General features: G+C 35.4%; 1 long non-coding RNA gene across 1 annotated transcript in view; it reads right to left on the bottom strand.

Moving 5' to 3' along the window:
* LOC144296971 (uncharacterized) overlaps nucleotides 1-20,273 on the bottom strand; it is an 83,132-nt gene extending 62,859 nt beyond the window's left edge. Inside the window, exons 1-3 of the long non-coding RNA XR_013363940.1 lie at nucleotides 19,251-20,273; nucleotides 17,153-17,216; nucleotides 15,555-15,619 (exon numbers count right to left, since the gene is read on the bottom strand). This is a non-coding gene — a long non-coding RNA (uncharacterized LOC144296971). The remainder of the gene's footprint in view (nucleotides 1-15,554; nucleotides 15,620-17,152; nucleotides 17,217-19,250) is intronic.
* Between the last annotated feature and the right edge of the window lie 3,087 nt (nucleotides 20,274-23,360).

The raw sequence follows: 23,360 nt of genomic DNA, 5'->3' as shown, positions 1-23,360 counted from the left end.
GTTAAAATCCAGCATATTTGAGATATGTCCTTTCCTTTGTGATGCTGATATAGAAAATTGTCAATAAAATGTGGCAGAGCAGATCAGATGCAGAAATGTCTCAAGATATTTTAATAGTAGTTATTTCACAATAATGATATTATACTATCTTTATTTTTCTAAGTTTTTCCTAAAATTCCTATATGATTTTCCATAACATATACCCTTTTAAGTATAAGAATGGAGAGTTGTCCTGGGCAAAAGGTTGGTAGTACATAACTTACGTTTTTACAAATCAGTTCCTTTTCTAAACTTGTTTTGATATCTGAGAGCTAATATAACATTTTTCTCTATTAGATATAGCACTGAAAATGACTGTATAAGCAGCCAATTTAAACATTTATTCAGTTTATTCAGTAAATGTTTGCTGAACATCTACTATCTGCCAAGTATTATTCTATGTGTTAGGATGCAAAAATGAACAAATCAATAGAGATTATACAATGGTGGCAGGAAAGAGCTTCTGAACAAATGAGCAAGTCAAGTGCAGACAAGTGCTATGGAGAAAAGCAAATAGAATGACAGTGTAAAAAATATTTCACAGTAAAGAATAAGATACAATGAACAAATATATGCATATAAACTACCCTGCTACATGACACAGATGAAGCAAATGGGGAAAGTATGCAAAAGACAATAACATTTGAAAATTGGCCAACAAAATGGAAAAAAAATGCTTTTCCTCACATAAAACACACAAATAGTCTCTAATAGAGTCCAGATATGTTAATAATCTGAAATAGTACATAGAGTTGTGGGAAAAGATCTTCTTTCATGTACTTTTCAATAGCACACATCTGTACAGAAGGATATCTGTACCAGGGTGTAGTTTATAATAATAAAAAATTAGAAATAATTTAAATACCCATAGGTAAGGGGATAGATAAAATGTGGTACATATTTAAGATGAATGATATAATAAATATACATATATATACATACTATATATAACTACATCAATATATTTTATCCCAAAAACATTTTGAGTAAAAAGGAGACAAGTTGCAAAATGACCAGAATAGCTTGTTAACATTTTGTGATTTACATGCACACACCAAGCAAACAAACAAAACAATGCCATACGTGCCATACATTTTCTATAGATATATCTAGACAGAGGTAAAAGTTTCGTGCAAGTACTAGAATAACAAACTAAATATGGTAGTGACCTTTGGGGAATGTAAGGTGGACCAGAATTGGGAAACAGAGGTCAAATGGAATTTTAACTTTATCTGTAACATCCTACATTCCAATTTAAATAGACTATATATTCACACATGTGGTAAGCTGAAAACGTCTCCAAAGATATCAGGACCTATAAACACCACCTTATAAGACAAAGACTGTGCAGATGTTGAATTAAGGATTCTGAGATGAGAAGATTATCCTGGATTATCTGGATGAATCCCAAAAGTAATCACAAATTTTCTTACAAGAGAGGTTGAGGGAGATATGACACAGAGGACAGAGCAATGTGAAGGTGGAGCAGAGAGATTTGAAAATGCTGCCCTTGAAGACTGGAGTGATGCAGCCATATGCCAAGGAATGCCAGAAGACACCAGAAACTAGAAGCCAAGGATGCCTGGGTGACTCAGTTGGGTAAGAGTCTGCCTTCGAGTCAGGTCATGATCCCAGGGTCCTGGGATCAAGCCCTGAATCAGGCACTCTGCTCTGCAGGGAGCCTGCTTCTCCCTCTCCTGCTCCCCCTGCTTGTGCTTGCTCTCTCTCTCTCTCAAATAAATAAATAAAATCTTGAAAGAAAGAAAGAAACTGGAAGCCAAGAAATGGATCCTTCCAAGGAGTGTCCCTGCCAATGTCATGGCCCAATGAAATTGATTTCTGACTTAGACCCTCTAGAACTATGAGAAGATAAATTTCTGTTGTTTTAAGTCACCCAGTTTGTGGCAATTTGTTACAGCATCTACAGAAAACTAATACTATCTGCACTTATATAATCTTTTTCACGAGTACACATGGGGAAAAGATTGTTAATAACTATTATTTCTGGGTCATGGGTTGTAGGCAATTACTACTTTCTTCCTTTTCTGAATTTTTCAAATTTAAAATAAAGGAAAAGGACAACAATAAATATCAGTAGAAGGAGAATGAAAAAGAGAGACATTCTGAGAAACCAAGAACTGGAGCACTTACGCAGTTTTACTTTTAGAGCTAAAATTTCTCGATTAGGGTGTTAATTACAGCATATTAGTTTAAAGATTTTATACTTCTCTAAAATGGACTAATGTCACTAAAGCAAATGGCCATTCCCTTTAATTTGGTTCATACACAATTTCAAAGCCTTTGGTGTATCTTGGAGAAAATCTAGGTTGTCTGGAATACTCTTAGATCTCTTGATTGTTTTTAACACCTTGGAATTAGCATTACACCATTAACCCAGCTTGGCCTAGGGGCTTCCAAATCACAGCAAGTCCTTAGCCTCTATCTAATACAGAACCTAGAACCTTGTGTGAATAACCACAAAGAAATGACCAGTGACTGTCCACATTTAGTCCATATTAGTAGTCTTAAGGCGGGTTTATGCTTATCTGCAAGTATACAGTACCTACACCGGCGCCTGCTGCCACCCCTTAGTTTGCAGCTGCATCACTCTACTATTCATTGATAGTTTGAAATTAATTAATTTTCATAATGATTCAAAAATGTCCCAAGACTGCCTGATAAAGAGGCAAGCTTTCCTTTCCCACATCCCCTTTCATAATAGCCATTTGCCCCCTAACAAGGAAAGCCATAATTCTCTTCCCTCCTGAATCCTACTATGATATTTCCTCAGGAAATACCATAGCATTAAAAAAAAAAAAAAAGAAAGAAATACCATAGCATAAATAACCACCCAAGGACATTTAAACTAATTAGGGGAAATAGCCCTATATGCATCTCATTAAGAAATATAGTACCAGTAAGGTTTATTTTTCTATTTACTATTCATTTATCATTTGTATATTCATAATAATCATGATGGTAATTTAATTCAGAAATGTTTTAGACTTACAGTTATATGGTCATAGGACAAAGCTGAATCCCAATTTATATACATATTGTTATGACAAATAGGTGTGAGAGAATGCTTGTCTTAGTCTAGGTCTACAGTAAGCAAGGCGCCTGGAGTGAAAACTCAGACTTTAATGAGGAGTATAAACCCTGGTCATCTGAACTAGGGAAAAGAACATAAAGGTAGAGAAGGGAGGAAACAAACATAAAGGAGGGACAGATTTGTTATACCCAGTACCAAGGAGACATAAGACTTGGAAGGAAAGTTATTTAACCCAACAACCTTGGCCATATCAAAGCAAAGGTTTATGTGTACTGGCAAGTGCATACATTGAATCTTTCCAGAGCCAAGAGGCCTTAGACCTGAGACTTTAGCCATTCACCTCAATTTTATGTTACTTAAAAATACAAATTTCTGCTTTTTTTAATTTTATGTGTTTTGCTATTCTAAAAAGAAACTATAGGAAAGAAAACTCTAGTTTTACTCTTGCAAAACAATTCAGCTTCTTTACTTTACATTTTGATACCACAACCAAACTTCTCTGCCTTTAAAAGAAAAACCAAACCAAATTTATAGCCTTTTAGGTGTTTAATTTAAGGATTTTGGAATACCAACTGTTTCATTAATCCTAAATTTTCCATTCAAGCATCCAAACATCTTGAATTATGAAGGGCATTTTCAACAGGAAGACAAATAATTACATTACCTTTAGCTTGGGCATCTGATCAAGGAGTTTCCTGTCCCATTTGGGCAAGAATTTCTATTTAGATTACCAGTCAGATAGATGACCCATTATCTTTTTAATCAAGCTAACAACTCTTCAATCATGGTTACAATGAAATCAAAAGAAATACAGAAACAGACATTTTATAGGTGGGAAAGATGCAGGTCACAACACAGTAGAATTCACTGCTCTTTGTGAAAAGCTTCTCATTGCTTCTTTAACAACATAAAGTAAGTTAAAAACCACACTAAAATTCGCTTCAAATATAACTTTCAGACCTACAGCAGTACAGTGCCAGTCTATAATTTAATTCACAACCTATATTAGTATAAGGATCCTTAAATACCCTCAAATGTATATTAAAGGATACCTCCCCACCTTTCTTTGATTGCACTGATTCTTTTTTTTTTCTGAGACACTACATCTAGGACATTTTATATTTGTTATGAGATTATATAAATTGTGTCTCTCTAGCAGTCCTAGTTAGAATACAAGTACTCTTTTAGTTCCTACATTGCTAGACCAAGAAAATAATTATAAGAAAGTTCTTCCCCTCTTGAAGATTGTCCCCCTAGCCCTACAGAAGCTGAACTGGGAATTTGATAAGGAGTGGCCTGCAGATCAATAAGGTGGTAGAATGAAACTGGGTGATTCTCTAAATGTTTCAACACTCTAGTGTCAAGAGATAAGCCAAGAGGCTATTTCTCTACCTCTTAGCCCTTAACTAATTCTTTATGCCAAGGATCCTGTGTCCTGGTTTTCATTGAAAGGTTGTTTAAAAATCCAGAGATGACTGTTTTCTTTTCTAGATGAAATGCTTTAAATTGTTATTTAAATAAATATTGTTATTATCCAAGTAAAATAGTCATTCAGGTAATTCTTATCTTTGAAAAAGGATTTATCAAGGACAAAAGTTCCCTCTTTTTTGTTGAAAAGCTGAACAATTTTCTACTGTGTTTCCTTTTAAGTGGAGGCCTCTCAGTAATGTCCAACCCTCAATAATAAAACTCTGGGGTGGACCCATCAGCTCTGGGTACATCATTATTTTTCAGGATGATTGGTGATTAACAAATGCATTATATCATCAACTTGCATTTAGTAAGTGCCCAAATGAACATAACATTATGCTGCATTCTGTATGAGGCAAGTTAAACCGACACAATCCCTACCCTTTAGGAGGAAATTATTCATATTTATCAGATAGCAGCATGATGTAATCCATGGAGCATTGAATAAGAGCACATTTTATTCATGAGAATCACTAACTGATACATATCTTTAGGTATCCCCTAGAAAAGCAAAATCAAGAACTGGAGGAGTTACTTGTATCTTTTGCCTATGTATTCAGATAATGACTCTAAATCTCTGCTTCATGTCACTAAGGAATAATCTAGCCACCATAAAATAAATTTTAGGGAAATTTCTATTTCATCCAGTTAATCATTAAGCTGGTTATTGAAGAGATTCTCAAAGAGCAGCAAACTTATAATTGCCTAAAAATAAGTTTAGGTGGTACATGAAAGAAAATTTTAATAGTAACATATTTATAGGAATGTATATTAGAAGTAATTTATATATAAGTCCATAAATTTTTATTTAAAATTTTGATATAAAATATCCTTTTAGATATTTTAGTTTTATATTAAAATATATTAAATAGTGTGCAGATATGGAAATAGTCATTAAGGTAGAAAGGAAGAAAATGAGCTTTGGGAAACATTAAGTTAGAACATGAGCTTAGTATGCAAATAGAAGGATTTCTTTCTATTTTTATAAATGTAAAATACCAAAATGGTCTGGTTGGCTTTTCACATAAAATTCTAGTTTTCAGTTGTGATGTCCTGGTTTTTTTTTGTAGAATCAAAATAGAATTAAAATACTATGTAAGAGACTATAAACACATCAATAAAACCTATCAAAACTATTCATCAATTAATTTAAAACTTACATGCTAATAAAACAGAAATCATTCTAGTTACAGTAAATAAAATATAATAAATAATTAGGAATAAATCTGGCAAAAGAAGTGGACTGTGTAATGAAAACTAAAACTAGAAAACATCATTGAGACAAATTAAAAACCTAAACCATAAAAAGATAGTTCATGGGTTGGAATCCTTAATATTGTTAAGATGTAGTACTCTCCAAATTGACCTACAGAATCAATGCAATTCTTAGGAAAATCTCAACTGATCCTATTGAATAAGTGGATGAGCTGATTTTAAAATTCATATGGAAATGTAAGAGACCCAGGATAATCAAAATAATCTTGGAAAAGAACTTAGAGAACGCACACTTCCTGATTTTAAAACACATACAAATCTATAATAATCAAGGTGCCTGACTACTGGCCCTCCTCACTAACAAAAGCCTCTCAGGGGACCAGACACAGAGCACTCTGCTGGTCAGTACCACTGAGCCCCAGCAAATGCACTGTAGGTTGGCATCTGGTCTGACGGTTGATACTGCTCAGCTACAAGCTCTTGACAGCCCCAGAATGGCCTCTTAACAGCACAGGAACCAAAATCAGCCCACAACAAGCAAAGTGGGCCACTGCAGCCAAATGGACTGAAGGCAAATGAGGTTCAGCCACAACAGTAGGGGGTATGCAATACACATAAGAGGCACCCTTGAATTGCCTGGTTCTGGTGAACAGAGGACATTGTGCTGCTTAGTACACAGGATCTCTTCTTCATTAGGTCACTACTTTCAAGAGCAGAAGCTGTAGCCAATTTTCCTAACACATAAAAACAAACAAAGAGAGTTAGAGAAAATGAGGAGACGAACGCATATGTTTCAAATGAAAGAATAAAAGCCATAGCAAAAGAGCTAAATGACACAGAGATAAGTATCATAAAGAATTTCATAGTAATGGTCATAAAGATACTTACTGGACTTAAGAAAAGAATGGAGGATCTCAGTAAGAGTTTCAACAAAGAAAAATATAAAAAAGAATCAATCAAAGATGAACTCAATAACTGAAATTAAAAATGCAGTAAAAAGAATCAATAGTAGATTAGAGGAAGCAAAAGAACAGAGCAGTGAGCTGGAAGATAGAGTACTGGAATACAACCAAGCTGAACAATAGAAAGAAAAAAGAATTTAAAAATACTAGAATAGGTTAACAAAACTCATTGACAACATCAAGCATAACATTCACACTATAGGGACCCCAGATGGATAGGAAAGATAAAAGGGGGAGGAAATTTTATTTGAAGAAATAATAGCTGAAAACTTCCCTAATCTGGGGAAAGAAACAGAAATCCAGATCAAGAAAGCAGAGAGCCCACAACAAAATTAACCTGAGGTCCACACCAAGACACATACTAATTAAAATGCCAAAAAGTAGAGATAGTGTTTAAAAGCAGCAAGAGAAAAAAAATTACATACAAGAGAAACTCGATATGGCTACAAGATGATTTTTCAGCAGGCCAGAAGAGAGTGGTATGATATATTCAAAGTACTGAAAGGAAAAAACTTGCAACCAAGAATACTATTCTCAGCAAGGCTATCACCCAAATAGAGAGATAAAGAGTTTCCCAGACAAACAAGTTAAAGGAGTTCATCACTGCTAAACCAGCCTTGTAAGAAATGTTAAAGGGAATTCTTTAAGTGGGAAGAAAAGGCCATTATCAGGAGCAAGAAAATTACAAAAGGAAAAGTTTTCAGATACATATATGAAAATAATTCACTTTCTGCTAGAATGGATAAACTTTAGACAAATAATATAAATACTGTTTTGCTGACAATGCTCTAAAATAATTAGCATCCATCATTGGCAAGGGGCACTGTGAGCAATAATGCATAGTGGCTAAGATATTGGATTGGGAGCCTGATTGCCTAGATCGAAATCCACCTCTCACTCACCACCTGTATGATCTTTGGCAAGTTACTTAATCTCTCTAAGTCTTAGTTTCTACATTTATAAAACAGGACTAATACAACCTCATAAGATTATTGTAAGGTGAGGATTAAATAATAATGTCAAGTAATTTGAGCAGCATCTGATGCATAGTGAGTATCCAGTAAATGCTATTATTATTTCCTGACCCTACCCAATGATTTATATGCCACTGAATTGATCTACTAAATCACAATAAATACTTGGGCTTATTTCCCATGCCTTATATACACCAGTATAATACATACTTAATTGCATAATGCACATTAATATAATGGATGTTACTGAAGTCTTATATTAACATAAAAAAATAAGGTAAATTCTCTGGTCTTTAGTCTTCTTTTGAAAATTTTCCTGGCTATTTTAGCATGATTTTTTTTCCTAAATGCAGTTTAAAAATCCCTTTTTTATCTTCAAATTCCAAAGCACAATGCTCTGAAAATAAGGCTTAAAATTGTACTTAACTATAGATGAATATGGACAGAAATGATATCCTGAAAGTACTGAGTCTTCCTATCTATGCATATGCTATTTCCTTTTATTTATTCTACCCTTTTATCCTCCCACATAAATAAATATAACCACAATAATCGAATTTTGTACTTTTATTCATACAGATCATGGAAGAGATAAAACTTTATGTGTGCACACATGTACATGTGTATTTGTGTATGTATGCATATATTCACATGTATGTATTCACATATATGCACAAACACAATGAATTTACAAAAGAAATTCTATAGGAAATTCTAAATATACATATTACAATAATGTATTAATAAACATGTCACTTCCAAAAATGACTCCATTAAATGGGGGAAAGATTAGTTAAAACATACTTATGAGGAAATCTCTGGGTGGCTCAGTGGTTTGGCCTTCGGCCCAGGGCATAATCCTGGAGTCCCGGGATCGAGTCCCACATCAGGCTCCTACATGGAGCCTGCTTCTTCCTCTGCCTGGGTCCCTGCCTCTGTGTGTGTGTGTGTCTCTCATGAATAAATAAATAAAATCTTTAAAATAAAATAAAATATACTTATGAGTGCATTCAACTAAAAATTAATCTCAATACTTTATAATTAAACTATGTATATTAATAACTTACAACGTGTGAAGAAATTACTTGTTTTTTGAGTAAAAAAGACTTGCCTGCTAAACTGACAAATTATCATATACGTGTATCATATACACACACAAACACATACAACTTTGTACTTCCTAATTGAGCTTATGAGGAGTTCACAAAAGTTATATGTGCCTTAGAGTTGTTAGATTTCACAGCATTGGGATTTCTACTTGAAATACTTTGTTCACATTGGATAATCAATATGTACAGGGTGAATGGACACTATTTAACATGTTTCTTTACAAGATGAATGTTCATCATTAATCATTTCCCTTCCAGAAAGTCACCTTCTGATCTCTTGTTAGAGAGAAAACAAAAGGACAGCTTCTATGTTCCAGTACGTGGACTGAAACCAGCTCCACAGAAATAGTCTGAAGCCAGAGTCATACTGCCCAACTTCTATTCCATGATATAACAAATACAATGCTTAGCCCTAGAAAGTCCAGTAAGTCAAAATGGGGGATCAGGTGAAATATAACACAAATCAATGGTAAAAACCCAAAAAGTACATCTGAAACAATACTGTAGACCAACCAGAGGCACACTAACCAGGAAGCTAAAGAACATGTGGATCCTCTTATGTGCACAGGCCACCTCTGAAAGGCCAAGATGGACCATATCAACATGATCACATAGTCATTTGTTTTATGGTTGTAAAGATATTTTGTACTCTGATTCTTTAAGAAGCACCCCTCCCATATTACATAAACCACAGGCCCCACAAAACCTCAGTCAGCTCCAGCTCTTCACTCTTCTAAATATACTTTTTATGGTTCTTTTTGGAGGTGAAGGAAGCTATTTTTTCTACTAAATGTAGAGGAAATGCTATCTCTTAGCTTTGTCAGCACATTGCTCTTGGATATCTCCATCCTGTCACCCTGATAAAGCAAAGGAAAGATGAAGAAACGGATGAATGAATTCCAACTAGTTTAAACTTCTAATTGAAAAGAGAAAAGAATAGTTTTTGAAGAAGGCTAATTTTATTTCACAGGATGCTACTGGCCAACAAATAATATTCGTGCACTCCAAAACACATACTGACATTATAAACTCCTGGCTATGGAGAAAAAGATCAAGAAAGTCCTCATTGTATTATCATCCTCCTTTGTACTAAAACAGCTTCTTCCAGAAGCAAAGAAAGGAAAGGAGTGGGCAGTAGATGCCTCAGACTGTCCCCAAAGTTTTATTTTGGTTATGATTTCACATAGCAGGACTGATGAGAAAAATGCTAAGATTAGTGAGGAAGCATAACTATTTAATAAAATGACATCTGCTTGAAAGTCACCTTCAAGAATTCAACCTTTTCAAGTGTAAAAGCACTAAAAAACCTCAAAGCTTTCCTTCATAAGGTATAAATTGAGCAGAGTGTTTCTGGGGGGGGGGGGAAGAGCATAGCACATTTCTCATATCTTGCAAATGCAGGTGCAAAACGGGGAGAAAATTGTGGGAAACAAATGATACAAATAATGAAGCAAAAGATCACCAAACCTGAAACATTCTTGAATCGATAGTCCTTAAACTTAACATAGAACATAAGTTTCTGAACATTGCTTCTTCATTTTAAATTTATTTATGCACAACATGAACATATTAAAGAAATGCAATATCTAACATTGTTACATTCAGTAATTATTAGAGAGGTTTATTTGGCCACATGTTTATGCATTTCTATTCTCTCTGGTGCTAGCACAACTAGCTAGCCCCAAATGTCTGTTATATGATGCTCATCAGGATTTCTAGGTCATCTACTTTGTCTCAATCAAGTGCAATGTTCTCTTCTTTATTTTAGCCACACTTAAAGCAATAATGTAGGAGTAGTGAAATGCCACTTCACTAAGGAGCTTTATTTTAATCTCAGATACTTTAGAGCAATTCATGTTCTTTATACTTGACCTGGTTTGGTTAATAGACAATTAGAAGTTATGACTAATGTTGTACCCTTACTATTTACTTATTGTTTCAAGTATATTTCAATTGTAAAGCTGACTAGATGCATAGTAGGTTATAATATGTAAACACATTGTGATTTTTATATTAAAAATTTATATGACTAGTATTCTTCAATGACTAATCAAAGTAGTTAAATACTTCAATCTGTTTTCAGAGCTTCCTTAACCCAAAAGAACTCACATATGGTGGTGGAGAATCCTTACTACCCTTCAACCATCCTCTCCCTCTTCCATAATTAAGGAACTTCTGACATTTTAGTCAGACTTAAGGATGCACGGAAAATGAACTACATTTCTAGTCTCCCTTGTACCTTAAAGTGGCATATGACTAAATTCTAGCTAATAACATGTAAGCAAAACCATTCTTTAAAAATAGCTGCTTCTTCTCCAAAAAGAGCTGGCTCACACCATTTAGTCCTTTTTACACCCATTTTTTCCTTCCTGCTTTTTAGAATGTGGATGGAGCAGCCAATTTGGACCATGAGTAGACTTTGGAAATAGAAATCTATGTATTATAGAAAAAGATAGAAGGAATATGGTTCCTGAGGGATTTGTGGAACAGATTCCCCCTGTAGCATTGCACTGCCCATTTTGGAATTTTATTGATACGTAAATAAATTGTTCTCTTTTTGGAAACACTGTTATTTTGGGTTTCTATTACTGGCAACTGAATATTATCATGTCTAATACATGATATTGCACCAGCTAATTTCCCTGGTCTTCAGTGCTAAATACTAAGATACTTCTCTATCATGTACATCCTCTTTAAATGTCTCAGTATAGGAAAACATTTTTGTATACCACTTACAAGCTTTACAATGGCAATGAATTGCTATTTATGTCTGATATAAAATAATGCATATCTAAATTTACTGCAGCTAGCTACAGAAAAAGCTAATGAAAAAGTTCCTTGGACCTTTTATGGGAAGCTAAACTCTGCATGTGACACTCTAATCAAGTATAAGTTCTTAAAATTTCTTTGTTATCAACTGGCCAATAATTTATCTACATCATAACTTTTGAGGAAAGGAATCAGACAGAAGCCTGTTATGGAACTTCAGATACCCTTGGCTGAATGACACCTTCAGAAAATAAAGAATAATAAGGCAAGTTTTCATATATGGATCCAAACTCCAGATATGTTGGACTTCCTTGAGCTAATTTATGACCATGATAGAGTTTTATCAGTATAAATAAATGAAATAATTAGGCCCAAATTATGTCATGAAAAAAATAGTATGATTAGTTGAACCATTCATTCATTTATTCAATGAACATTTATTAAACTTCTTCTTTGTATAATTTCCCATGTTGATTTCTTCCTACACACAAATAAAATAACCCTCTGCCAGAACATCGCATTTTTATATATAAAGAGAAGTACTTGCTTCATCATTGTAGTAGAAATTGTTATAACTAGCATTTTTAAATTGATGACTAAAAATAAATCAGTTTTAATAAGAGCTGTTAAGCCTAAGGTAATAGTATAGTGAGACTATTTAAACCATTCTGATTCATTTATCAAATAAAAATTGCAGTAGTTGTACTATTGTTTCATAATTGTAGATAATGTATTAGCTCATTTAGTAAGTATGGTTTTTTTTAGGTTTTGTTTGTTTGTTTGTTTGTTTTTTTAGCAAGTATGTTGACATGTGTACACACACTTCTGATTGACTACTCAGTGTTACATTTTATTAAGTTACAAAGAACATGTATTGAGTAAGACAATATTACTTCCCTCATACATAATGTGCAAATTGGAGAATGACTGACCAGGGTATTTCACTAGAATTAGATTGAAATAAAAAAGGACAGAGGCGGGATCCCTGGGTGGTGCAGCGGTTTGGCGCCTGTCTTTGGCCCGGGGCGCGATCCTGGAGACCCGGGATCGAATCCCACATCAGGCTCCTGGCATGGAGCCTGCTTCTCCCTCTGCCTGTGTCTCTGCCTCTCTCTCTCTCTCTCTCTCTGTGACTATCATAAATAAATAAAAATATTTTTAAAAAAAAAAAAAAGGACAGAGGCTGCAGGAGCAGAATGAAGAATTCAACTATAAAAGGGTAAATGTTAAGGCTTGACTAAAGGAGATCAAAGTAGGTAAAGATCCAATAAAATCAAAAAAGGCAGGCTGGAGTTGGCAAGTACCTTGGACCCTAATTAAAAACCAGGTAGATAGGCATCAGGGAGGACTTGAAACTATACTAGAAGACTGAGACGACCAATGAAAGATTCTGAGTAACACAACAGCAGAAACTCCAGCCAAAAAGCTTAGCAGCAAGGGCTCAGGTTCCTACTAGGAGACTAAGAGCAATAGGCATAAGCAATCAACAGTAAAAATGGGGTTTATTGTTGAGTTGAGGAATCTGTGAGCCTAGAGCCCCCTATATGTTCAGATCAGGGCTAGAATTTGTCTCATTGCAAGAGTATGGTGTGAAACTTCAGAAACACTTGGCTGAATGATACCTTGAGAGAGTAAAAAATAATAAGGCAATTCTTGATATAGAGATCCAAACTCTAGATATGTTAGGCTTCCTTGAGCTAATTTATAAGCATGATAGAGTTTTATCAGTACAAACTGATACTGATATCATTAAAGTTGCCAAATTGTGATCCCTTAAAATCAAGAGGTAGGATAACCTAGTGGAGACCCTGATACAATATTCTTACTTTGGTAGAATTAAGTATTACTGATTAGTCTTGCATCTTCCCAAGGAAAATGCATAATTTACATTATTTTTTTTATTTTTATTTATTTACGATAGTCACAGAGAGAGAGAGAGAGAGAGAGAGAGAGAGGCAGAGACATAGGCAGAGGGAGAAGCAGGCTCCATGCTCCAGGAGCCCGACGTGGGATTCGATCCCGGGTCTCCAGGATCGTGCCCTGAGCCAAAGGCAGGCACTAAACCACTGCGCCACCCAGGGATCCCATAATTTACATTATTATTTGGAATCTGAAATAAGACATTTGGTTTCAAATGTGAGAATATGAAGTTTGCCCTTTAGGCCCTACATCTGATAGCCAAACCCTGAGAGGGAAAACCCAAGAGGTTGAGTCACCTTAAATCAAAACAGCCACTGTCGATGCTGCTATGAGAAAAAAGCAATCAGAACACAGAGATAGGCAGTATCTTAAGCTCCCTACATCAACATAGAGAGGGGCTCAGGTCTTTTATGGACACCAAAAATTTGTGCCAAAATCTGTTTATTTAGCTTGATATAGGACTGTAGCCTACTGAGTTTTCATAGAAATTTCTATCTTACCCAAATTTTACCTTCTCCTGAAATTCTATCATCTTTCAAACAAAATAGAATCCTGGTTTTTTAATTTAGATTGATAAAAAAAAGAAGCAGAGGTAGGGGTGTTTTTCAATCCACATATAGTTTAATATGTGAACTTTCATTAATGATATATGTGTGATTATCAACAGGTAAATCGTTCTGCTATCATGAGCATAAAAAATACTAAAGTTTGAACAAACAATAGATAAAGAGATAATGCCATGTGAAAATCAAAGAGCAAGATTTCTAAAAGAAAGAAAGGAAGAAATCTAAAGTAAAGGGGTAAAATTACAAATGGGCTTTCAGACAAGCTGTAAGTACTCCAGGCCATGAAGGATGATTGAAGACTTGAATTAAAAACAGATTCAACCAACAAGAAACATATTTTGTAAGGAAGGACAGATGTAATGGCTTGAGGGGAAGAAAGGAAGTAAGCGATGGAGCAGGGAACATGAAAGAGTGACTCAGCTATGCAGTCACAGAAAGGTGATCAAGAGAAGATGAAGTTGAAAAGTACAAAACGAATAGAGACTGACTTTGCAAGTCAAGCAGGAAATTTCAAATTAATTTCAGGGTTCACTTAGACATTGTGAAATGGTAGCTGATACATAAATACATAATTAACCCTCTCCTCTTCTTAAAATTCTTGAGATAGGAAGAGGGAAAGTTTGCAGGGAAATGAACAGGGAGAAACTCAAAGAAATTAACAGCTGTCTACACATAAGAAAGCACTAGTAGGAAAAAAATTCAACATGAGACAATTCATCTATCACCAAATTTAGTACCATCAATATGCAAAGTACTGTGCTATGGAAGAATGACCTTAGTTCCACCTCTTAAAATATCATCTCATGCAAGCTCTTGGCTTCTTTGAGCAAAAGGATCTTTATCCAAAAGGTGAGGATAACAACATATATTTAACAGAATATTATCAGGACTAAATCCAATAAATTGTGGTAAATTGCTATGTAAATGATATGCATCATTGTTGAAAAAACAGTAGCAGACATTTATTTCAGAGTATTTTTAATCAGAAGAGAAAAAATAAATAATCTGAAGAGGAAACTACTTAGACCAGTAGTCTTGTGCCCCAAGGGAAACAGTGAGGGAGCAGGAAGTCACTCAAGGCAATCCAGCTAGAGTCCATGATTCTAAAATACTTGGGTATACTGCATTAGCCCCTGATTTCAGGGAATCTGTAATCTAGTTTAGGGGAAAATATGTGGAATATTGAATAATAAGATAACAAAAAGACATTATCATAAAGGAACCCATGATCCCATATTAGATGAATTTTAGAGACAGGGAGATTTGTGCTGGAATGTTCCTAGAACACCTCCTAGAAAAGACTTGAGTTATGCCTATAAGGATGACTGGAATTGGATAATCAGGATGAGGAATAAGAATAGAAGAAAACAGAAAAATAATGAGGCTAAAAATTTAAAGCACAGATATTCAGAGTACTGAGTCTGTTTATATTAAAGAAAGAGCTAAAAAATGTAATATAAATTTTAAATGCTACTTACATTGCATTGAAATGGAAGAAACTGGCCACAAATGATGATACTGTTCCACCACAGAGGATGTAACTCTGAAAACAATTCATTACATTATTATTTGAGGGATGGCTAAAGTAAATGACTATGTGATATACTTATCAGAGACCAAAAATCAATGGAAGAAAATAAAAGCCAAAATAAACACAACAATAATTTTGTTAAAGGAATTATTTTCTATTTAGACAAAACAATACTATCAGGAAATAACCTAGTTTAAACATATTACTCCCTACTTTTCATGCTTACTTCAGATTTAAGCAAAAGTATATTGTTTAAAAACTGCTTCTTGGGGCACCCTGGGTGGCTCAGCAGTTGAGCGGCTGCCTTTGGTTCGGGTCATGATCCCGGAGTCCTGGGATCGAGTCCCACATCGGGCTCCCTGCATGGAGCCTGCTTCTCCCTCTGCCTGTGTCTCTGCCTCTCTCTCTCTCTCTGTGACTATCATAAATAAATAAAATTTAAAAAAAAAAACTGCTTGTTTTCATTGGCCTTGAAAGAAGTTAGGAAAAGAAAACTTTAATATTAAGAATTTTTTTTTAATTTTTATTTATTTATGATAGTCACAGAGAGAGAGAGAGAGAGAGGCAGAGACACAGGCAGAGGGAGAAGCAGGCTCCATGCACCGGGAGCCCGATGTGGGATCCGATCCCGGGTCTCCAGGATCGCGCCCTGGGCCAAAGGCAGGCGCCAAACCGCTGCGCCACCCAGGGATCCCAATATTAAGAATTTTTAATGCTATTTGAAAAACTCCTAGACCTTATTACAGTCTGGTCTTACGAAGTATAAAAACTGCATTGTACCATCTCTACTTATTTTGTGGGAGCTTTGAAAACACTGAATTGAAACTCAAAGTGGAATCACAAATATAAACATGCAAGAGAAAAGGAATCTGTGTTTAAATTAAAATTAAGCTGACGAAAGTTGCTTTCAGGGAACACAGATCTAGAACAAATTCTCACTCTCTTCATCTCCCTCATTCCTCTTCTTTAGTCTTCCGGCTCCTGCCAGAAGTGCCAAATGTGAATGCTATCTCTGTTGAGTTAGAAGCATGAGAATATTGTTCAGGTGGTCCTTGGGCAACTTTTGGTAAGACCCTACCACATCATTACCAAAACTTTTCTTCCATTGAAGCATTTCTTATGAAAATACAAATAGTATCTGGCAGGAGTAATGCATTCCACTATTAAAAGCATGATTAACATTTCATTACCAGCTTAGCTACCTATTTTCCTAGTAGGACTTATCTCCCTGGATGACTTACTTGAGAGAATGGGAAATTAGGGAAGACTTTGGCATGGCTTATATATTATTTAGGATTCTTTAGTAACAAGCAACAGAAACCAAACCTGGCTAGCATAAGTCAAAAGAAAACATAAATATATGAGCAGCTTACATGCCATAAAGGAGAGCTGAAGAACAGGCTGGAAGAAGTAGAGCTAGACGACTCCAAAAGACCTTTCCAATTCCATGTGTCCACAAGTGCTCAGATATAAACAACAGTCACTACTTCACACAAGAGTCAATTCCCACAAGAGTAATTGATTTGCCTTATTCGAGTAGCTTACCTTACTCTTGACAACACTGCGGAAGGTCAGAGGAAGCATTTGGCAGGAAGAATTTCTTTGGTTTCTGTAGGAGAAAATAAAAGATTTGGATTTCCATCATGTCAGTACTGCACACAACAAAAGAGTTTATTTGAAAAGAGCAAATCAGAGTACTACTAGGAAAGGGAATAGAATCTGGGCAGCCAATGAAATCAAATATCAAATAGCTACAATACAAAGTCTTTATGAATGGTTCCCAAGTGAAGCAGCTCTGGACACCAAAAGTCAGTGTCCTAGAAAGAAATAACAGCTTTAAATGTATATTTATTCAACACATAAAACATAAATTATTGAAACAATTCATTAGTTATTGTTTGAGCAATAGCAAAAATGACTGAATATAGAACGTATTAACTAGACACCAAAAACCAGTAAAAATGTTATACCAAATAAAAATAACAGCATTAAAAAGAAATTTAATGGATACACTAAAAATACACAACTAGGTAAGAGCACAGGCCCTGGAGTGACCCTGAATAAGCTACTCAATCTCAAATAATTCATGTAACTATGTGTGCTACAAACACTGCTTTCATCCCAGAGACAAGCCAAAATTCTTGACAGTGGCATATGTAATATTTACAAGTCCCTGCATAAACCTGAGGTACACATGAGGTCACTTCTCTTTTAGGTTTCTAATTAATTGTTTAATATCATACTGTCTTTTTAATAGGAAGTTTAGGATTTCCTTTGGGCTCTTCCTTTCCCCGTTCCAAAATCCTTCTCTATGCAGTGGAAAAGAGGCTCATTCTGTCTTCTCCACTGAAGCAGAGAGGAAACTGATTCTGCCATTGTTTCTTTTTTGTTATACAGTATTACTGTTGAAAGCTAGTTCAAGAGACTGTCAGACTGTGCATGTCCACTGGTGACATGCATCCCTGCTCAGGTAACCTCAGGTCATGAAGAGAGGATGAGCTCACTCATCCAGATATAAACTCCACGGAGGTTGCCCCACACTTGGTTCCCAAGCTTACACAGAGCTGTTTCCATTCTTTACCACATTAAAGACTAAAGACCTAGAATTACTGACCTTTTTTCCTCAGGATCTGAGAGTGTTTTGCTTTTATATTCTACGAACTCAAAAACTTAGATTACATCATCTTCCCCCTGACAAGGAGCATTCTCAAAAATTGTCCTAAGAAATGAAATCCTCAGTCTCTCCTAGACATGACCACCCCTTTTCCCCACACACACTTCTGAAGGAGTCTACATTCAGTGTCTCTCCAATATGGTTCATTGGGCTATGGGAAACTCTCCAGCTGATTGTTAAATAATCACTTTTGACTTCTCTGTTCTTTGAAATCAAGTTTAAGCACAATTTTCTTATTCTATCTATAATGCCAAGTAATCCTCTTTTGTGAGCACATGCTAAATCAGTTATATGAATTCTCTATTTGCTTCTCAATGCATGAAGAAAAAAGTCCATGGCCTTTAAGGCCGGCCCTACATGATCTGGCTCACACTGTTCTGAAGCTTATCTCATACCATACATCCATTGCCCCAGTGACACTAGCCTTCACTTTCTTCCTTGAAGATGCTACATTCATGTCCTGCTCATCGCCTTGGACTTGGCACTCCCTTTTGAAGGCTTTCCCATAACTCTTCAAATGGCTGGTCTAACTTCACTTCTTGGCTTCAGTGTCACCACCTCAGAGTCCTTCCCTGAATTCCTTCATCATAGTCACTCCCTAATTACATCACGCAATTTTATTTCTTCTGTAATCTTATGATTTATCTTTTTTATTGTTCAGTTTGCCATCTCCTACTAGAAGTGTCCTTCTTCTTATTTATTGCTGTTTGCAACTCCTAGAAGTTGCTGAAACTAGTAGGTAATCAATAAATATTTCTTAAATAAAATGAACTAATCCATACGAAGCATTGCTTTTTGTCGTTGTTGTTAGTATCTGTTTCTCTATCTGTAAAGATGAAGATAACATCTGTGCTTTGGGAGGATCAAATAAGAAAAGAGCTTATGAGAGCCCTCTGATACGATACTATTACAAATTGTAATTATAGCTGTTCATAAGATATTAGAAATAGAGAATTGATAAGCACTTACCTACAGGCTCTGAGCTCCAGGGCAGGAAGTGTATCTATTCCCCTTATCACCATGTATTCCATGCTTAGCATAGGGTTGTCTGCCGTGTAAATGAATATTTGTTGAATGAATGGATGAATCAATAAATAAGCACAGTAACTCTTTGCCTCCCGAAAGACTTCCATCTAAAAAGAATAAATTTAATTGTAATCCTTAATGAAGAATTACATCAATATTTTTGTGTTCTTTTTAAGATTTTATTTATTCATGAGAGACACAGAAAGAGAGAGGCAGAGACATAGGCAGAGGAAGAAGCAGGCTCCCTGTAGGGACCCAGATGTGGGACTCAATCCTAGGACCTCGGGATCACAACCTGAGCCAAAGGCAGATGCTCAACCACTGAGCCACCCAGGTGCCCCAATATTTTTGTGTTCTATTCTTCATTTATTCATTCATAAGAATTATTGGGTGCCTACTATGTGCCAGACACTGTGCCAGATGCCAAGGATACAATGATAAAAACTAGCAAACCAACCAACCAACCAACCAATAATGTCCCTGTCCTCATGGATCTCAAAGTATGGTGAGAGCTATTAGTCAATTACTTACAAAATTATTATGCATAACTATTTAAGCTAGATGTTCTCAGACAGAATATATATTTTGGTTATTAAAGAAAATAACTTTTGTTAAGAGAGAACTGCATCCAGGAATATACAAAATAAATTGATATTTTTGATTCATCCACACAGGGGTATTAAATTAACTACAGAATGATTCACATCTATAATTTGTTTTCAGGGGAAATTTCCTCTAACTCTCTTTATCCTTCATACTTCATCCATTTCTCTCCACTTCACCACCCCCTGTCTCTGGCAACCACCAATCTGTTTTCTATATCTATGACCTTGATTTTTTTCTTTTTGATTTCACATATAAAAGACATGCTGTGGGGGATCCCTGGGTGGCGCAGCGGTTTAGCGCCTGCCTTTGGCCCAGGGAGCGATCCTGGAGACCCGGGATCGAGTCCCACATGGGGCTCCCGGTGCATGGAGCCTGCTTCTCCCTCTGCCTATGTCTCTGTCTGTCTGTCTGTCTGTCTCTCTCTCTGTAACTATCATTCATAAATAAATAAATAAATAAAAATTAAAAAAAAAAAGACATGCTGTGATTTTTTTTGTCTTTCTCTGACTTAAATTCACTTAGCATAATGCCCTTGAGGTCCATCTATGTTGTTGAAAATGGCAAGATTTCATTATTTTTTATTGAATAATATTCCATTGTATATATTTATATACCACGATGTCTTTATTCCTCTATTAGTGAACACTTAGATTGTTTCCATTTTTTGGTTATTGTAAATAATGTTGCAATAAACATGAGGGTGCATCTATCTTTTCAAATTAATGTTCTCATTTTCCTCAGAAAAATACCCAGAAATTAGATTGCATGATTATATGGTAGTTCTATTTTAATTTTTTGAGGAAACTATACTGTTATCCATAGTGGCTACACTAATGTACATTCCCATAAAGAGTGGACAAGGGTTTCCTTTTCTCCGTATCTTAGGCAACATTGTTATTTCTTGTCTTTTTCATAATAACCATTCTAACAAATGAAAAGTGCTATTTCATTGTGGTTTTGCTCTGCATTTCCCTGAATGAATGTTGACTATGTTCTCATGTACCTCTTGGCAATCTGTATGTCTTCTTTGGCAAAAATGTCTATTCAGATCTTCTGTTCATTTTTAAAAGCAGATTTTGTTTTACTATTGAGTCTATGAGTTCTTCATATCTTTTAGATATTAGTTTCTTATCAGATACATTATTTGCAAATATTTTCTCCCATTTAGTAGGCTGCCTTTTCATTTTGTTGATGGTTTCCATTGCTGTGCAGAAGCTTTTGAGTATGATGTAGTTCCACTTATTTTTGCTTTTGGCATCAGATTCAAAATATAATCACCAAGACCTTTGTCAAGGAGCTTACCACCCATGTTTTCTTTTTAGTTTTACGGTTTCAGGTTTTTAATCCACTTTAACTTTTGTGTATCATGTAGGATAGTGGTTGAGCTTCATTCTTTCATGTGGCATTTAAGCTTTCCAAATATCATTTACTGAAGACGCTTTGTTTTCCCCTTTGTATATTCTTGGCTCCATTGTCATAAGTTAATTACGTATGCATGGGTTTATTTCTGGGCTATTTCATTCCATCAATCTGTATGTCTGTTTTTATGCCAATACCATACTGTCTTAATTACTATAGCTTTGCAATATAGTTTGAAATCAGGGACTATGATGCTTCCAGCTTTGTTTTCTCAAGATCACTTTGTTCAGTTTTTGTGGTTTCATACAAATATTAGGATTATTTGTTCTATTTCTTTGAAAACTGGCATTTGAATTTTGATAGTGATAGCTTGAATCTGTAGATTGCTTTGGATAGTGTAGACATAACAATGTTGATCCTTCCATCAGCATGATACATCTTTCCATTTATCTGTGTCTTCTTCCATTTCTTTCATTAACATTGTGTAATCTCAATATACAGGTCCTTCTCATCTTTAGTTAAATTTATTCCTAGGTATTTCACTCTTTAATGCAATTGTAAATGAGATTATTTATTTCTTCTTGTAATAGTTCATTAGTGTATAAAAACAGATTTTTGCATATTAATTTTGTATCCTACAATAACTTTACTGAATTCATTGATTAGTTCAAAACGTTTTTGGAGTCTTTAGGGTTTTCCATGTATATTGTCTGCAAATAGTGAAAGTTTTACTTCTTCCTCACCAATTTGGATGGCTTTTATTTATTTTTGCTGTCTGCTATGGCTAGGATTTTCAGTACTATATTGAGTAAGAGAGGTGGGAGTAGACATTCTTGTCTCGTTTCTGATCTTACCGAAGCTTTCTGCTTTTCACCATGGAGTATGGTTGGCTGTGGGTTTGTAGCAAATGGCCCTTATTATTTTGAGGCACGTTACCTCTATACCCATCTTGCTGGGCGTGGTATATGTGTTATATACCATTAATATGGTACACCACATTAACTGACTTGTGGATGTTGAACTATCCTTATCACTGGAATAAATCCCACTTGATCATGGTACATAATCCTTTTAATGTATCATTGAATTTGGTTTGCTAATACTTTGTTGAGGATTTTTGCATCTAAGTTCATCAGGGAAATTTTTTTTTCTTGTATCAATCCTCACCTGGTTTTCATATTAAGAATACAAACTTTTTTTTAAAGATTTTATTTATTCACGAGAGACACACAGAGAGAGATAGAGGCAGAGACACAGGCAGAGGGAGAAGCAGGCTCCATGCAGGGAGCCTGACGTGGGAATTGATCCCGGGTCTCCAGGGTCACACCCTGGGCCGAAGGCGGTGCTAAACCACTGAGCCACCAGGGCTACCCAAATTTTCCTTTCTTTAATGTGTTTTGCCTTGAATTCTTCCTAATCTGATCATGCCTTCTGCTTTCTGTTTACCTTTGTAAACAACCTTTGTTTACAACCTTTGTAACAACCTTTGTTGTTTGCCTTTGTTCACAACCCTATATCCAAACATTAAATACTTGTGTTTTAGGTGAGCCTGTTGAATCCAACATAAAGACATAAATCCATTAAACTTTCTGAAAAAAAAAAAAAAACTTTTCTGGAATTATGTCAATATAACTGTATTAATGTGACATATATTTAGTCTCATTTCTATCACAGATTTTTTTTTTTAATTGACAGTTTTTGCCAAAAGCCAACATGGAGTTAGACATGGAATAGATTTACTGAAGGTAATGCCTGTGAAAGAAAAAGGTGAGAGGGAGCAGAAAAAAAAAACCGTTAAACCAGAAGACAAATCTGAACCTTGAGAAACGGGAAAATAAGGACAGTTGGGTAGGAAGAACCTCAGACTACAGTGCTCCGAAAACACTGTGGCTTGTCCTAAAGGGAGAGCTCTAGACAAAATTGCCCATTAAGAGAGTATCTCATTGGGCGGCAGTGGCCAGCTCTAATACTCAGGCCTTGCTAAGTCACTGGCTGGAGCTGCAGAAGAGAACATGTCCTTAGCCCAGGTGCTGTAGCACATCCCCAAAGTGTTACAGCTTGAGGCTATCGGTTAGCTGCATACCTCAA

This window comes from Canis aureus, chromosome 25, assembly GCF_053574225.1.
Source record: "Canis aureus isolate CA01 chromosome 25, VMU_Caureus_v.1.0, whole genome shotgun sequence".
In the NCBI taxonomy this organism is placed as follows: Eukaryota; Metazoa; Chordata; class Mammalia; order Carnivora; family Canidae; genus Canis; species Canis aureus.
The sequence above is the reverse complement of the archived record's forward strand: the minus strand, read 5'-3'. Positions and strand labels throughout refer to the sequence as shown.